Source organism: Notolabrus celidotus, chromosome 10 (assembly GCF_009762535.1).
Source record: "Notolabrus celidotus isolate fNotCel1 chromosome 10, fNotCel1.pri, whole genome shotgun sequence".
In the NCBI taxonomy this organism is placed as follows: domain Eukaryota; kingdom Metazoa; phylum Chordata; class Actinopteri; order Labriformes; family Labridae; genus Notolabrus; species Notolabrus celidotus.
The window spans coordinates 13,680,919-13,696,095 of record NC_048281.1 but is presented as its reverse complement, the minus strand read 5'-3'; the positions used below and the strand labels follow the sequence as shown (position 1 = coordinate 13,696,095).

Below are 15,177 nucleotides of genomic sequence, written 5' to 3'. Positions count from 1 at the left end.
TTACTGTAACTTGGTTCGACCTCCTTTTATGTGATTACGATAGCAAATTAAATGTTAATTTTCCTTAAAAACAACACAAACAATAAAGCATTCCCCTGGGGCATTATGGGAACAAATATTACTGTTTTATCTACGGGTGTGACACAGTTTGTTCCTGTTACAGTTTGACTCCTGCTGTTAAATTAATAATGGGGAATTTTTATGCACCGCAGTCAGAGTAAACACCATGTTAATTAAGCTCACTAAAATGAGTCATGCTGTTTGTAAAAAAAAAAAGAAAGAAAGAAAGAAAGAAAGAAATGACCCATTTAGACCAAAGCAAATGTTCTCAAGTAGTAAAAGTAGTATCCGTTTAAATGAAACCAAACCCAAATATAATGTGAAATAAAACATCATTTTAATTATGAAACCTGTTATACCCCATTACTGCCTTAAATTATTCAGTACACAAACTTAAAAACAAACCTTAGAGGTGATAACAGTGAGAAAAATAAATACCTTTTCCTCACTATCATACTCAATATACTGCATACTGAATTAAAGGTATTTTCGTTTGCAGGCTGTAACACTCTGTGTGACACTGACCTGGTAGCAGTATCATGCATTAAAACCTACCTGGAAACCAGAGGTTGGAGCAGGGGGATGATCGCTCCCCCTGGTGCCCTCATGTCCAAAAGAAACAGCGCTAAAGTGCCCTCTTTGACTAGATAAACATAGAAAATTGCCTTCTCTGGAGCCCTTTCATTGGAAAATGCTTGATAAAGTGCCCTCCTGATGCACCTCCAATGTATAATATTTTAAAAAGTGCCCTCTGGATGCCCCTCAAATTTATAAAATATAAAGAAGTGCTCTCTGGATGCCCCTTCAATGTACAAAACATAAAAAAGTGCCCTCTGGATGCCCCTAAAATGTATTAAACGTTTTTTCAAAAAAGAATGCCTGGATGCCTTTCTATTGAACTTAATGTGGAAAAATCCACCTTGAAGTTATGTTATATAAATTATGTAATATAATCAACATTAAAGAAAATATATCAATAGTTATATGTTTTCCTTTTCATAATTTAAAATTCCCACCACAATTGGTAATAAAAATCTTCATCATGATACAGGGAAATTAGTGTTAGATGCTCAAAATGTTGAGACCGCTCTTTTGTCACCACTGCTTCAATACATTTAAATTCTTCCTAAGCTGTGAGTATGGGAGTTTGAAAGGAGGTGCCCTTATTTTCAGCCCTGCCCCTCAAACAGCCTGATTACGCCACTGCTGAAAACAATGAATCATATTCCAGATTTTTATATTCCCTTTTGTAGATCATTTAGAAGTATCTGTATTAATTTCAGTCTGTTTCGTGCCCAGCTAAAAGTTTCTCATAGATGCTTTAATCTGTCGTCAGTCGTGTTAGTTCTGTCATGGGTTACTTTAGTTTTGTATTTTCTTTGTAATGTCCTGACTTTGATTTCTGGTTTCACTTCATATTCAACCTTGTGTCTTCCCAGTGTTGTGTTTTAGTAATTCATGTTCTGTGTTTTATTTGTTACCTTTTTTGTGTTCTTGTGTGTTTAGTATTTGTCTTGTTACTCCCTGTGTGATTTCCTGTGGTCTTGAATTGGTTTTCAGTGTTTTATTTTGTAGAATAGTCAGTTTAGTGTTACTGTGTTTTCCTGCCTTTGTGATCTTCTTCAACTGTGCCTTGTTGTCCTCACCTGTGTGTCCTCACTCGTCATTACTCCCTTCTGTGTTTGCTCATTGTGCTTGTGACGTGTTTGTCAAGTAATGGTGTTTCTAGTGTTCGTGTTTCCAGAGTTTGTGTTGTTTGAAGTTAGTTTTTGTTTTATCTCAGTTTAAGTTTATTAAATCCTTTTTATGTGAATCTGCACCTGGGTCCCCTCCTTTCTTCACTCGTGACAAGTTCTAGGCAGCCCTCATAGTCGTGCCATTAACAGTGCAGATGTTGGCTAAATTCACAAGCCTTTACTGACCACAGAACATTTTCCCCTCACCATGTGGCAGTGAGGCAGTTGGAATACTTGGCATGTGGTACCCTGGGAACAGATTCTTCCTGTGGGAGCCCTGGGGAAGGGACCTGTGAGATAACATGACATGTGAACCAGCACTGTAAGGCTTCGATAAGGATTCATCAGATACCAGAGTCCACCAAACAGACAGGGGAAGTGGTGATAAGAGGATGGCCTTTGCATTTGATCCACTTATTCGTGTTGGTGGTGAGGTTTGGAGTACGACTCCTGGCAGATTCTCATCGCACTTCCCGTCGTGCCCTCAGCGGGATGAGTGCTGCCCGAGGAGCGCACACATCCAGAAACCTTGTAAAGACATTTTGCCTACTCATGTCATGTTTGTGAGCTTTTGGAATATCTCCGAAATTAATATATGGATTCGGATAAATATGCCTAATTAGAGAGGAAGCTTAAAAGATTATCATCATTTTGCTTTGTAAAATGTAATTCATATTTATGCACATAAATGCTGATTTGACTTAATCAGCTAAACAGTTTTGGAGAGGCACTCAGCTCTACAGTGCTGCATTATAAAGTAGGAACATAATGAGCAGTTTGTGCAGCCTGCTGGTAGTGATGGTGTTAAGGAATCTGTCTCTCTGGAACCTTGCAGGTTTCTGGGGATGTATGTGGGAGGTAATTTTTCAGAGTGATTTATTAGGTCAATTCTCCAGTGCCGTGAAATGTTGAGGGGGTTTTGAGATAAAAGCAAACCAGGCTCTGTTCTAGCAGTACGATTTTCTTATGTAAGCTTCTATGTATGTGATGAGGTTGAAAATGTTTGTTAAGTGTGTAAAAATGTCTGTAAAGCATGTAAAAATACCTTTTTAATGAACTGTTAATATTATGTATTTAATATAATGTCTACATTTTGTATATTTTAATACTCTGGGAACTGTCCACATCAAGTTTAATATGAATAAGTGGTACAATTTGAAGATCAAGACCATGGGCTAGGATTTTGTGTGTGTTAGACAAGCTCCAGACAATCATATGAGTCAGCATGGCATGAGGTGAGCATCCTCCCTGTGTCGAGGGGAAAAAACACGGCATTCCAGGCCACTAGATGGCGGTAGTACACCTTTTAAAGATTTAAACTGGAGAGGGTATGATGTGATGAACTGAAGACTGATTCAGGGAATAAACCCGGGTTGTTGATGCAATGACCAGACTAAGCTGCTTTCAGAATCCAGGAGCTGAAATGATTTGCTGAGCTCTAATTAACCTCCAATTCAACCCTTGTAGAATAATTATTTGCAAGAAAACTACAGCCACAGATTCAGTTTTGAACTTGATGCAACATAACTTAGTTAGTAATATGATCCATAGAGTACATTTTAAGACTTTATCCTGCAGAGTCCCCTGAGGGCAAAGCCTCAGTATCTGTTAACATAGTAGAACCTACCCTAAGGCCATCCTAATATGAGTGAATATTATGTTTTAGTGGTGCATATGATAGTCCCATGTACCCAAACAAAATTACACTTTATCATATTTCAACATAGTGAGCCTGCAGCTTCTTGGGCCCTTGAGGAGGCGTCAGCCGATTTCCCTTCTTTTTAACCATAGTTCAGATATAATGAGCGCTTTACCTGTGCAATACAATGCATCATAATCAAGCAGCATGTTTGAAGTACAGGTTTGCAGGTCTGCCTGACTGCATGAAATAAAAGAAAAACACAAAGCAACCATGCAATTTGAAGAAATATAATTGGACAATGTTGAAACTGTGCCCCTCAAAATGATCCAACTGAGGATTCAACTTTATGAGCTTTGCAAAGATACCCCAGATAGCAATTTTTTGTTCTAAAAATGTTCTTTTAATGTTACAGAGATTGTTACTGGAATGTTTTAAGCAGGACGTTTTATTTGTGTTCAAAGAAAGTTCTATGATAACATTCTCTAAAAATATAGATAAAATGTTAAGTGGCAACAGTGCTTGAATATTATGCCCAAATGTTCTAGAAACGTTCTCAGCAGGAAGTTTACTTTATGATCACAATATGATCTCAGATAATGTACTCTAAATACATTCAATAATCAACGATCCAAAGAATGTTATGAAACATCCTTTGAATGATAAAGATAAAACGTTCTTTGTTCTAATGAAATATCACCTGAATATTCTTAAATAAAACATTAAGTGATCTGAGGCGTCAGAAACACCCTGAAAACATTTTTTCCGTGTTGCTTTCAGAATGTTGCTTCTTTTTTATTGAGAAACATTATGTGAAAATTTTATAGAAAACCTTCAATAATCTTTTACCTAAATAATAATATCAAAACATCATCTGAATGTTAAAGACAAAATGTTCTTCTTCCATTAAAAGTTAACAATTTAGGAACATTATCTAAATTTTAAAACATCCTCAAGATGTTCTTTGAATATAACACTCAAACCCTTGTCTTGAAATATAATCAGAACGTATAGGGAATGTTAGCCAATGTGGTGAGAACATTCCCTGCTAGCTACCACAGGTATCACATTTGAACGATCAATCTTTATTTGTATAGCCCCAAATCACAACATACCTTATCTCAAGATGCTTTTACAAACATAGCAGGTCTAGACCATACTCTATGTTATTAACAAAGACCCAACATCAAGACAGGATAAGATCCAGTCCCCTCTTACTGACAGGACTCGATCTTATCTCATCTTAATCAACATGAACATTGCACTCGGCAGTTTTTAGCTAGTTACAGTGGCAAGGAAAAAATGTCCTTTTAACAGGCAGAAACCTCGAGCAGAACCAGACTCATGTTAGACAGCCATCTGCTTTGAGCAAGTTGGGGTTGGAAAGACGGATAGAGGAGAATAAGAGGGAGAGAGATATGTCTCTTCTCTGTACGGAGGCTACATTGCAACCCTTACAAAAGAAACAACTTAACAGTCTTGAAGTTATATCATGCTGTATGCAAGTTCTGCTTGTGTATTGAGCTCTTTACATCAAACATATCACTGCATTATCAGTCCATCTTAGCTTAGTCCTGATCAAACGCAGTGCCCCTTCTCTGTCACTTGTCTGTGCTGGTGGGCTATCAGGCACAGACCAAGCAGAGGCAGCCAATGGCATGCTAGTGTTATAAACCTTTAATTACACACATTAAAAAGAGAATCTGTCCTTGTGGGCCTGCAAAAGAGAATGAAACAGCACCTTTGGAAGTGTTGCATATGCCGTTCTCTTTATCACACCTATTTCTCTGCCATTAGTGTGCAGATATTGAGAAACAACACCAATAAGCTGTAATGTAAATGGCTTGGTTCTGTCTCAAATGACAGCTATATGGGAGGAATTTCAAAAGGCTTCATGTGTAGGTGGGAGATATGTTTTGATTGCATCATGTTGCTGTATTTCTCCCTTTCTTTATTTAACATCTCAACAATATAGGAAGGTTTGCTTTAACAGAGCAGAAATGTCACATTTTAACTCTGTGAGTCATCCCAGACACCCCATCATTTCCAGGAGACTGCACACTCAAGAATCAAACATGTGTATGGCTCGTGTGTGCCGACCTGTCTTAGAAGTGAAAAACAGTGCCTCTTGAAAACTGAGATGTTGAGACAAAACGCTACTTTCAAATCCCTTCATTAGAGTGCAGCTTTATCAGATTGATCCCCACTATTATAACTCTGATTACCATCTCTTACATTCGATAACACATCTTCCCTACAGTGAAGGGGAAAATGGGAGTAATGGTGAGAGGAAAATGCAATCTAGATGTCAGATAAGCACTTGATTAACCACTTACAGAAGCAGTGTGTGCGTCAGGACCCGGCCATGCCATCTCACATTTCCACTCAGCCCCATCCTTCAAACATTACTGGCCACAAGGTATTGATTTTTCATTCTTCTAAATATCCCTTTGCCGTTAATAGAATTTACACCGACTATCCATGTTTCAAGGAGGCCTCCCCTCCCCTTGCAGTGCTGCCTGGATCTTCTAACCCACAAAGAGGTTCACTTGAAGCTTGCCGCACATTAGCTTCAGTTTGTGTGTGTCTACCTGAGAGAGAGGACATGGAAATGGACAGTACAGGCAAAAATGAAATTTGTGTTGGCGCCACATTGGACCAAAAGCAGGAGCAACAGAGGTGAGTGAGGCTGTCTCATGTCTTTTAAGATTTAAACTGATTCCCAGCAGGGAGGTCTTATGTTGAGCAATTTTGATGTTTAGAAGTGGAGCATGTGCCCCACCCATCTGTGTTTGATCATCAAGACGTTGGCAAATCTAATCTACGACTGGATCAAAACAGATTGTGGCAAGCTCTGCTTTCAAGTTCAAGTATAAAGGCATTATGTATCAAATTAACGACACTTAATTTAATTAGGAGTGGGGCATAACTAACTCAAAGGAATATGACTGCCAATGCTAAATATTGTGTTTGACAAGCATGTTCCACAAACTCAAAGAATGAACTTTATTCCTGTTCAAAATGATAATTTATACTTCTGTTTATAGAAAACTATAATCTTTGATGACCATCCATTATACACATGCAATAAACAATTATCTTCCACACCGTCAGGTCAATAATTATGGTAATCCATGGCAGTACAAGTGATGCGTGTTCTCACATATACGTCCTGATTGTCTCCAAGCTCAGCCTGCAGCAGCACAGTGCTTCTGATTCAAGCAGCAACGCCGGCTTGGTGACCTTAGCAGCTTTCCATGGGCACATTGATTTTTCTCCCACATTACAGATAATTGCTGGATGCTGCGAATCCTATCCTCCCAGGCCAGCAGGGAGGAGCTTCTGTAGTGTGTTGACACGAGAGTAGCTATCTGATTTGAGGAATGTGATATCCTGGGATCTCATTGACTGCCATCGACTTCTGTGTACTTCCTGTCTATGGTATAAGTGTATTTACGGGTTTATTAGGACAGTTGTTGTGTTTTTATGCCTGTTGGGCTTTTCCACGCTCTACTTTACTGACAGTTAATTGTGCCCCAGAAAAAGTAATGAGAGGTAGAGTGAAAAAGCAGTTTCATGAAATAGTGCACTTTGACGCTGTTTGATTTAAACAGCACAAACACCTCAAGAGCAATTGCTTTTTCAAACTTTACTAATTGGTTTCTTACTTGTTGAATTAATCATGATCAACAGCCTATTAAGCATCATTCTGTGATGGCAAAAAAAAAAAAAAAAAAGAAAAGCTAATTATGCCAGCACAGATTTGTAGCCAAATAGTGTAAACCATGTTATTAGAATAAATGCAGTCAAAAGCTTCTGAAATACTTCCCTAACCTTTGGTGAGGGCCAAGCAGCAGCTCTTATTATATTAACTTGTGTTTTTCCTGTTCTGCATCGAGCGACTCTCATCAATTTATGCAAATGAGTGCATCTTCTGTTTGTTCTGCTCCATAAAGTAATGAAAAAGTAGCTTCCTTGTTGTTATGAGAGGGCAAATCTGCTTTGATGGACTGAAAGCGTGATTGTGCTTTTTGCATGTGGATGTTACGGCACCTTTTGCTTTCTCTCTACCCACTGTTAATTAACTATTGTTTAAAGCTGTGAAGTAAAAAAGTGATGAATGTTGATTGCTGTCCTACAATCTGTCAGAGCTATTTGCAAAGAACCTTGCAGCCTCTTATTGTTCTAAAGAAACAAATGAGCAACCCTCTCCTACGCACAGCGCACAGCACATTAAATCAGATGAGTCTCAGAACACACACAGCCTATCATCACAACATTAACTCATCTGTGTTGTGACCCCAAGACAACACACTAAACGTGATCCTGAGTCGTGTACACTGCGCGGGGTTATTGCACTCTGAACAGCCCCGCTCTAAGTGATGCGCCCTGTGTGTCACGGAAAAAAACAGGCCACTGATGTAGCACGCTGTGGCCCAGGGGCGGGTGTCAGGCCACATGATTGGATGGATTCATGTGCGGTATTTATCTCACAGAAAGGTCTGCTTTTGTCTGCTTTAACCTCACGCAGCGCTCCATTGTGGCCATATGGCCCTGCACAGCTTCTGTACATGCATAAAGAGAAGCAGTGTGCTCCAATTTGCACAGTGCACTTCTTAAGGAAACAGTCGCACAATTTTGTAAATATAGCAAGGAAAGTTGTCACTAGGAGCCTTTCTGTTCCACAGTGCTGTTTTACAGAACACTAAACTTTCAGTTGTCACAGCCTGCTGTGTGTACATGGCCTGAGATGTGTTATGCAAGCAGTTATATTTGCTTGCAGAGGCAAAGACACGTGCCTCAGTTCATAACTAATGGAAGACTTTGTATGCCATTCATGCATGAGAGAGCCTGCATGGCATAATCCAGCGTGAACTATCATGATGTTAAAGTGCCACTGCTCCATGGGAAAATACTCTAAAAATCCCCAAAAAGTGGACTTTATGAATATATTAAACACACTGTCTTTTTAGGTTAAAAATACAGTGTGACAAGCGCAGAGTCTCATCATTACCAATCATATAGTGCAGTGATACCTGATGCTATCCGGCAATATTTAGGTTGGGATTTAATTCTCTGGTTTATATAGGATTTACTTTTGGCTCTGTTAAGGGTGACAGTTGGCAAGCAGATAGTGATAGAGTTTGGATTACGGTAGAAGCTTAATTTTTAAGCTCTCATGGATGATAAAACACATGCCATTTCCAAATGCCTCTCACAGGGATTAGATTAATATTTCAGATACCGCAATTTGGTTGTGTGCTGCAATGTTGTAAATGATACCATCAAGACAAAGCACTCCAACACTCAGCTGTGTTTTAACTCCATCTATTAACAATCAAACTGAGTTGAACCATAACACGTCACAGGTGAACTTCACCCAAACAGAGCATGATTTTCACGACTGCTGCGTTTATCGAGGCAGCCTGTACGAGCACAGCAGCTCATTGGAGTCCAGCTGTTAGGCATTGATCCCTCTTGTGTTTTCTGATGCACTGGCCCGGAATGTGATGTTGTTTCATTACCGAGGCAGAAGCGACGGGCTCGGTCTCCACCCCCAGGGCACTGGACACTCACTTGGGCAGGGGCGCTGTATGTAATCACAACTGAACGGCTTAGTCAGACAAGTTCAGTTGCCTATGGAGAGCCTAAATCAAGCACAGAGGAAGTTTGGAGGCAGGAGGTAAGACGGGAGCACACATCAGTGAATGAGATTTGAAAGGCCTGGACAGGAAAAAAACAGAAACAAGCACTGCATTAAAGACTTGTCATCAGCAATGGACCCAGACGACAATGAACTCGGCGTCTTCACTGTCATTCAGTGAGTAGTGTGCTGTGCTTACTTTATTATTCGGTCAGAGTTGATTACTCGCAACTGTCATATCTCTGAGTGCACCAGTGGTAGATATTGTACAGGGAGTTCTGAATGTTGGGACCAAGTATCTGTGTGCAGGTAAAAGGTAAACAACAATCAGGATTTAGAGAAAAGGAATGATTCATTCAGTTGTGGCATTTGAAACAGAAGAACGGATCTTGCAATTGTAAGCTATGCTATAACATGTGACTGAAGGCCACTGATTACTCATCCTATTCTAAGTCTGCATTGATGCTATGATGTATTGTGTGTTCCTGGGGGGAAAAGCAAGGTTTTCCTTGAAGATTCAAAGCCCTCTTTGATGCACTGTTTAAATTATGCACATGAAACATGCACATATTTTCTATTTTGCACTTGAGTGCATGCAACATCATGCTGAAACCATTGTGAATGGCTGCAAAGCAATAACATGAAAACTACAGATTATGACGCAGGTGGTGGATAGAATGAGATATCAATAATACATGCTTAAGCTTCGGTTTTTAGGGCTGCATTTGAACATGTCATTGTAGGAAAATAAAAATAACAGTAAACATTTGTTGAATGCACTCCATGTAGATTCAGTAGTTAAAGGGTGAAGATATAAATAATGCTCAATCACTATGCTTGAGGCTAACATGTGGCTAGCTGCTGCTAGAACAGGGACGACAATTGTCTTATTGTCCAAAGGTATCATGTGTGCACATATTTTCAACAGTGAAAAATAAACAGTTGATCTACATTTTAAAGCTACAATTCTGTACTTTATAAGTCACCATTCTGAAGTACATGAAGAGGTCAAAACTGCTCAACATATTGTCATAGAAATCTTGTAGCCAACTTCAGCTTCAGGAGATGCAATACATCTCCTAATGCTAATGTAGGCTTTGGTGCAGGCTCAAAGCAGTATGAGTTATGCTGTAATGACAGCACACCCACATTAGTGAAAATTCAAGATGCCTGTTGAAGCTTGTGTGTATCCTGAGAGAGCAATAAATCCCAAATTCAGCTAGATGTAGATCTAGACATGTAGTGAGTTAGCAGTAATCGGTACGAGGTTCATGACAATTCTACATAAATTAAAGTAGTAGTAGTGATACTCACATATCATCAGTTGGTGAATCAGTTAATCAGTGAATGCAAGCAATCACTTTGAGGCAGTGCTTTGAGCGGGCCAGTACGCAGACATTTTTTTAACATAACCCCTTGGTGTATCAAGAGATTTTTTTTAGTTGCTGGTACCCCTTCTTGTCTTTTTGGAGATTCACAACAGCATCTAAAATGCATTACCCAAGGTGCACTATGTAATGCATGCATCCTTTCGTGGATGCTCACTTTAATGGTTTGTGAGTAACATCAAATTAATGCAAACTCGCCTGGAGTGTTGGATGAATATCTAAGCCAAATGAACACAGAAGCAACGTTAGCCTAGCACCACACTTCATGATACGTATGTCAACATGGGAACAGGGGGAGTACCAATACCAGCAACTATTTTCTTTCACTTTAAGCACTGCTTTGAGCAACAAAACACATTGAGTGTGCTGCTTATCTAGTTGTCTATCCTCTCATTTTCATATACATGGGCCTTTAGTTTAGCATAACACACAGCTCAGTACAGTCAACACTTGACATTTTGTGCAAACTTAAGCTAATGTAAAACACTCTCCAGTATCTTTTATACTCATGCAAAAGTGAATAATATCAGTTTAATATCAGTGGCAGCCATCTTGGTTGTTTACAAAAATGCCTCAACAGCTCTCTCTATTGCAGGGAGTTGTTTGTGACCTGACTTGAATCAAGACGGGTAGAAATCTTTCCATGCAGGAGGAGAACAGATGCTTATGCCAGAGCAAATAAAACACAAGGTTGCAGATTGGTCTTGTTTCCAGGCTGAACATGCTGTAGATCGACTGCTGAACATCCATGAAGCATGCGGGCTGTATCCTGTGAGAGCTGGGAGAGGCCTGAAGAGACCCTGAACAGGATTTAAGCGGATGCTGAGGATGAATGAATGAATGGAAATATCAAATGTGACCTGACAATGACCCACATGAGCATGTGTTGTAAACCAGGCTGCTTGTGTGATTCTCTCCACGCAAAATAGGCTACAGCCTCCCAGTATCACTTTGAACTTTATCAGCAGCTGTATTTAAACTGGCATACCAAATCTGTAATCTTTTTAAAGCGAAGCATAACTCTGCCAGGTAACACTTCACTTCTTATCCCAATTAGTCACACCGCTGAATATCCACGGTAAAATTGTGTTCAGATCTTTAAACTCCCTCCTAAAAACTGTTTAATTCACTGAATAATTCAGGCGTGGCACAGGCGTAATTTGTGCCGCACTAGCAAATCCGGAAAGTTAAAGCACCGAGGTGGCTCATAGGCAGATGCATGCAGACAGACACACAAAACAAACCAAACACTGCAGATAAGACGGCTGTGTGTTGTTTTTTCTGAGGGCTGTTTGCTGTTGTGGTCTCTGGCACACATCTGGTTGAGGACCAGGGGCCATTAATGCTAAGTTGGGATCAGAGGGCAGTAAATGCTACAAAGTCACATCACTCCACTGCACACTGCTGTCTATAATGCTGCTCAATCTGCAACACTTTAGATGAAAATATTCTCAGGACATTTCCTGATTAAATCCAGTGTTTTGATGCTTTTTAGCATTAAGCATTGATGCCTGTGCTGTTAAGCATGGTGAGCAGTTTATGCAAAAGGGTTATGCTTTGCTTGTCTTAGCTTTAAAAGGTGAGCAATGTGACCTAAAGGCAGGGCTTGCAAAATTTGAGCACCGCTGGGTTTAAAGTGGCCAAGTGTGCCAGAATGAGTGAAATCAGCTGTTTTAAAGGGACTGAGAGAGCAGAGAGTTAGGGATCAGCGGGGCAGCAGGGTTTTATCGGTCAAAGCTTCTGCCGTAGTCTCCTTAGATCTCGCTCCTGTTTGACCCTAATATCCTGTGCCATTCGTGTTGGCCTCTGGGCTGAAAGCCCACACAGACAAACATAGCTGTCCAGAATACGCTGAGTCTCTCAATCTTCCCGCCACAGGACCCCACGGTTGCATTTAAGGCAATTTGTCAGACATGTTCTCCTTTGCTCATCAGTGCATCCTCGGTGTCTGGTGTGTGCTCCACAAAAACAGACTGCCTGTTCCCTCTACCTGAGAGAGAGGACATGGAAATGGACAGTACAGGCAAAAATGAAATTTGTGTTGGCGCCACATTGGACCAAAAGCAGGAGCAACAGAGGTGAGTGAGGCTGTCTCATGTCTTTTAAGATTTAAACTGATTCCCAGCAGGGAGGTCTTATGTTGAGCAATTTTGATGTTTAGAAGTGGAGCATGTGCCCCACCCATCTGTGTTTGATCATCAAGACGTTGGCAAATCTAATCTACGACTGGATCAAAACAGATTGTGGCAAGCTCTGCTTTCAAGTTCAAGTATAAAGGCATTATGTATCAAATTAACGACACTTAATTTAATTAGGAGTGGGGCATAACTAACTCAAAGGAATATGACTGCCAATGCTAAATATTGTGTTTGACAAGCATGTTCCACAAACTCAAAGAATGAACTTTATTCCTGTTCAAAATGATAATTTATACTTCTGTTTATAGAAAACTATAATCTTTGATGACCATCCATTATACACATGCAATAAACAATTATCTTCCACACCGTCAGGTCAATAATTATGGTAATCCATGGCAGTACAAGTGATGCGTGTTCTCACATATACGTCCTGATTGTCTCCAAGCTCAGCCTGCAGCAGCACAGTGCTTCTGATTCAAGCAGCAACGCCGGCTTGGTGACCTTAGCAGCTTTCCATGGGCACATTGATTTTTCTCCCACATTACAGATAATTGCTGGATGCTGCGAATCCTATCCTCCCAGGCCAGCAGGGAGGAGCTTCTGTAGTGTGTTGACACGAGAGTAGCTATCTGATTTGAGGAATGTGATATCCTGGGATCTCATTGACTGCCATCGACTTCTGTGTACTTCCTGTCTATGGTATAAGTGTATTTACGGGTTTATTAGGACAGTTGTTGTGTTTTTATGCCTGTTGGGCTTTTCCACGCTCTACTTTACTGACAGTTAATTGTGCCCCAGAAAAAGTAATGAGAGGTAGAGTGAAAAAGCAGTTTCATGAAATAGTGCACTTTGACGCTGTTTGATTTAAACAGCACAAACACCTCAAGAGCAATTGCTTTTTCAAACTTTACTAATTGGTTTCTTACTTGTTGAATTAATCATGATCAACAGCCTATTAAGCATCATTCTGTGATGGCAAAAAAAAAAAAAAAAAGAAAAGCTAATTATGCCAGCACAGATTTGTAGCCAAATAGTGTAAACCATGTTATTAGAATAAATGCAGTCAAAAGCTTCTGAAATACTTCCCTAACCTTTGGTGAGGGCCAAGCAGCAGCTCTTATTATATTAACTTGTGTTTTTCCTGTTCTGCATCGAGCGACTCTCATCAATTTATGCAAATGAGTGCATCTTCTGTTTGTTCTGCTCCATAAAGTAATGAAAAAGTAGCTTCCTTGTTGTTATGAGAGGGCAAATCTGCTTTGATGGACTGAAAGCGTGATTGTGCTTTTTGCATGTGGATGTTACGGCACCTTTTGCTTTCTCTCTACCCACTGTTAATTAACTATTGTTTAAAGCTGTGAAGTAAAAAAGTGATGAATGTTGATTGCTGTCCTACAATCTGTCAGAGCTATTTGCAAAGAACCTTGCAGCCTCTTATTGTTCTAAAGAAACAAATGAGCAACCCTCTCCTACGCACAGCGCACAGCACATTAAATCAGATGAGTCTCAGAACACACACAGCCTATCATCACAACATTAACTCATCTGTGTTGTGACCCCAAGACAACACACTAAACGTGATCCTGAGTCGTGTACACTGCGCGGGGTTATTGCACTCTGAACAGCCCCGCTCTAAGTGATGCGCCCTGTGTGTCACGGAAAAAAACAGGCCACTGATGTAGCACGCTGTGGCCCAGGGGCGGGTGTCAGGCCACATGATTGGATGGATTCATGTGCGGTATTTATCTCACAGAAAGGTCTGCTTTTGTCTGCTTTAACCTCACGCAGCGCTCCATTGTGGCCATATGGCCCTGCACAGCTTCTGTACATGCATAAAGAGAAGCAGTGTGCTCCAATTTGCACAGTGCACTTCTTAAGGAAACAGTCGCACAATTTTGTAAATATAGCAAGGAAAGTTGTCACTAGGAGCCTTTCTGTTCCACAGTGCTGTTTTACAGAACACTAAACTTTCAGTTGTCACAGCCTGCTGTGTGTACATGGCCTGAGATGTGTTATGCAAGCAGTTATATTTGCTTGCAGAGGCAAAGACACGTGCCTCAGTTCATAACTAATGGAAGACTTTGTATGCCATTCATGCATGAGAGAGCCTGCATGGCATAATCCAGCGTGAACTATCATGATGTTAAAGTGCCACTGCTCCATGGGAAAATACTCTAAAAATCCCCAAAAAGTGGACTTTATGAATATATTAAACACACTGTCTTTTTAGGTTAAAAATACAGTGTGACAAGCGCAGAGTCTCATCATTACCAATCATATAGTGCAGTGATACCTGATGCTATCCGGCAATATTTAGGTTGGGATTTAATTCTCTGGTTTATATAGGATTTACTTTTGGCTCTGTTAAGGGTGACAGTTGGCAAGCAGATAGTGATAGAGTTTGGATTACGGTAGAAGCTTAATTTTTAAGCTCTCATGGATGATAAAACACATGCCATTTCCAAATGCCTCTCACAGGGATTAGATTAATATTTCAGATACCGCAATTTGGTTGTGTGCTGCAATGTTGTAAATGATACCATCAAGACAAAGCACTCCAACACTCAGC

The 15,177-nt window shown here is 40.2% G+C and overlaps 1 long non-coding RNA gene across 1 annotated transcript; it reads right to left on the bottom strand.

Moving 5' to 3' along the window:
* Window positions 1-8,747: 8,747 nt before the first annotated feature.
* LOC117820222 lies at window positions 8,748-10,507 on the bottom strand. The gene is made up of 3 exons (XR_004632726.1): window positions 10,394-10,507; window positions 9,279-9,378; window positions 8,748-9,159 (listed from the first exon to the last, which is right to left on the bottom strand). It is a non-coding gene; the product is annotated as an uncharacterized LOC117820222 (long non-coding RNA).
* Between the last annotated feature and the right edge of the window lie 4,670 nt (window positions 10,508-15,177).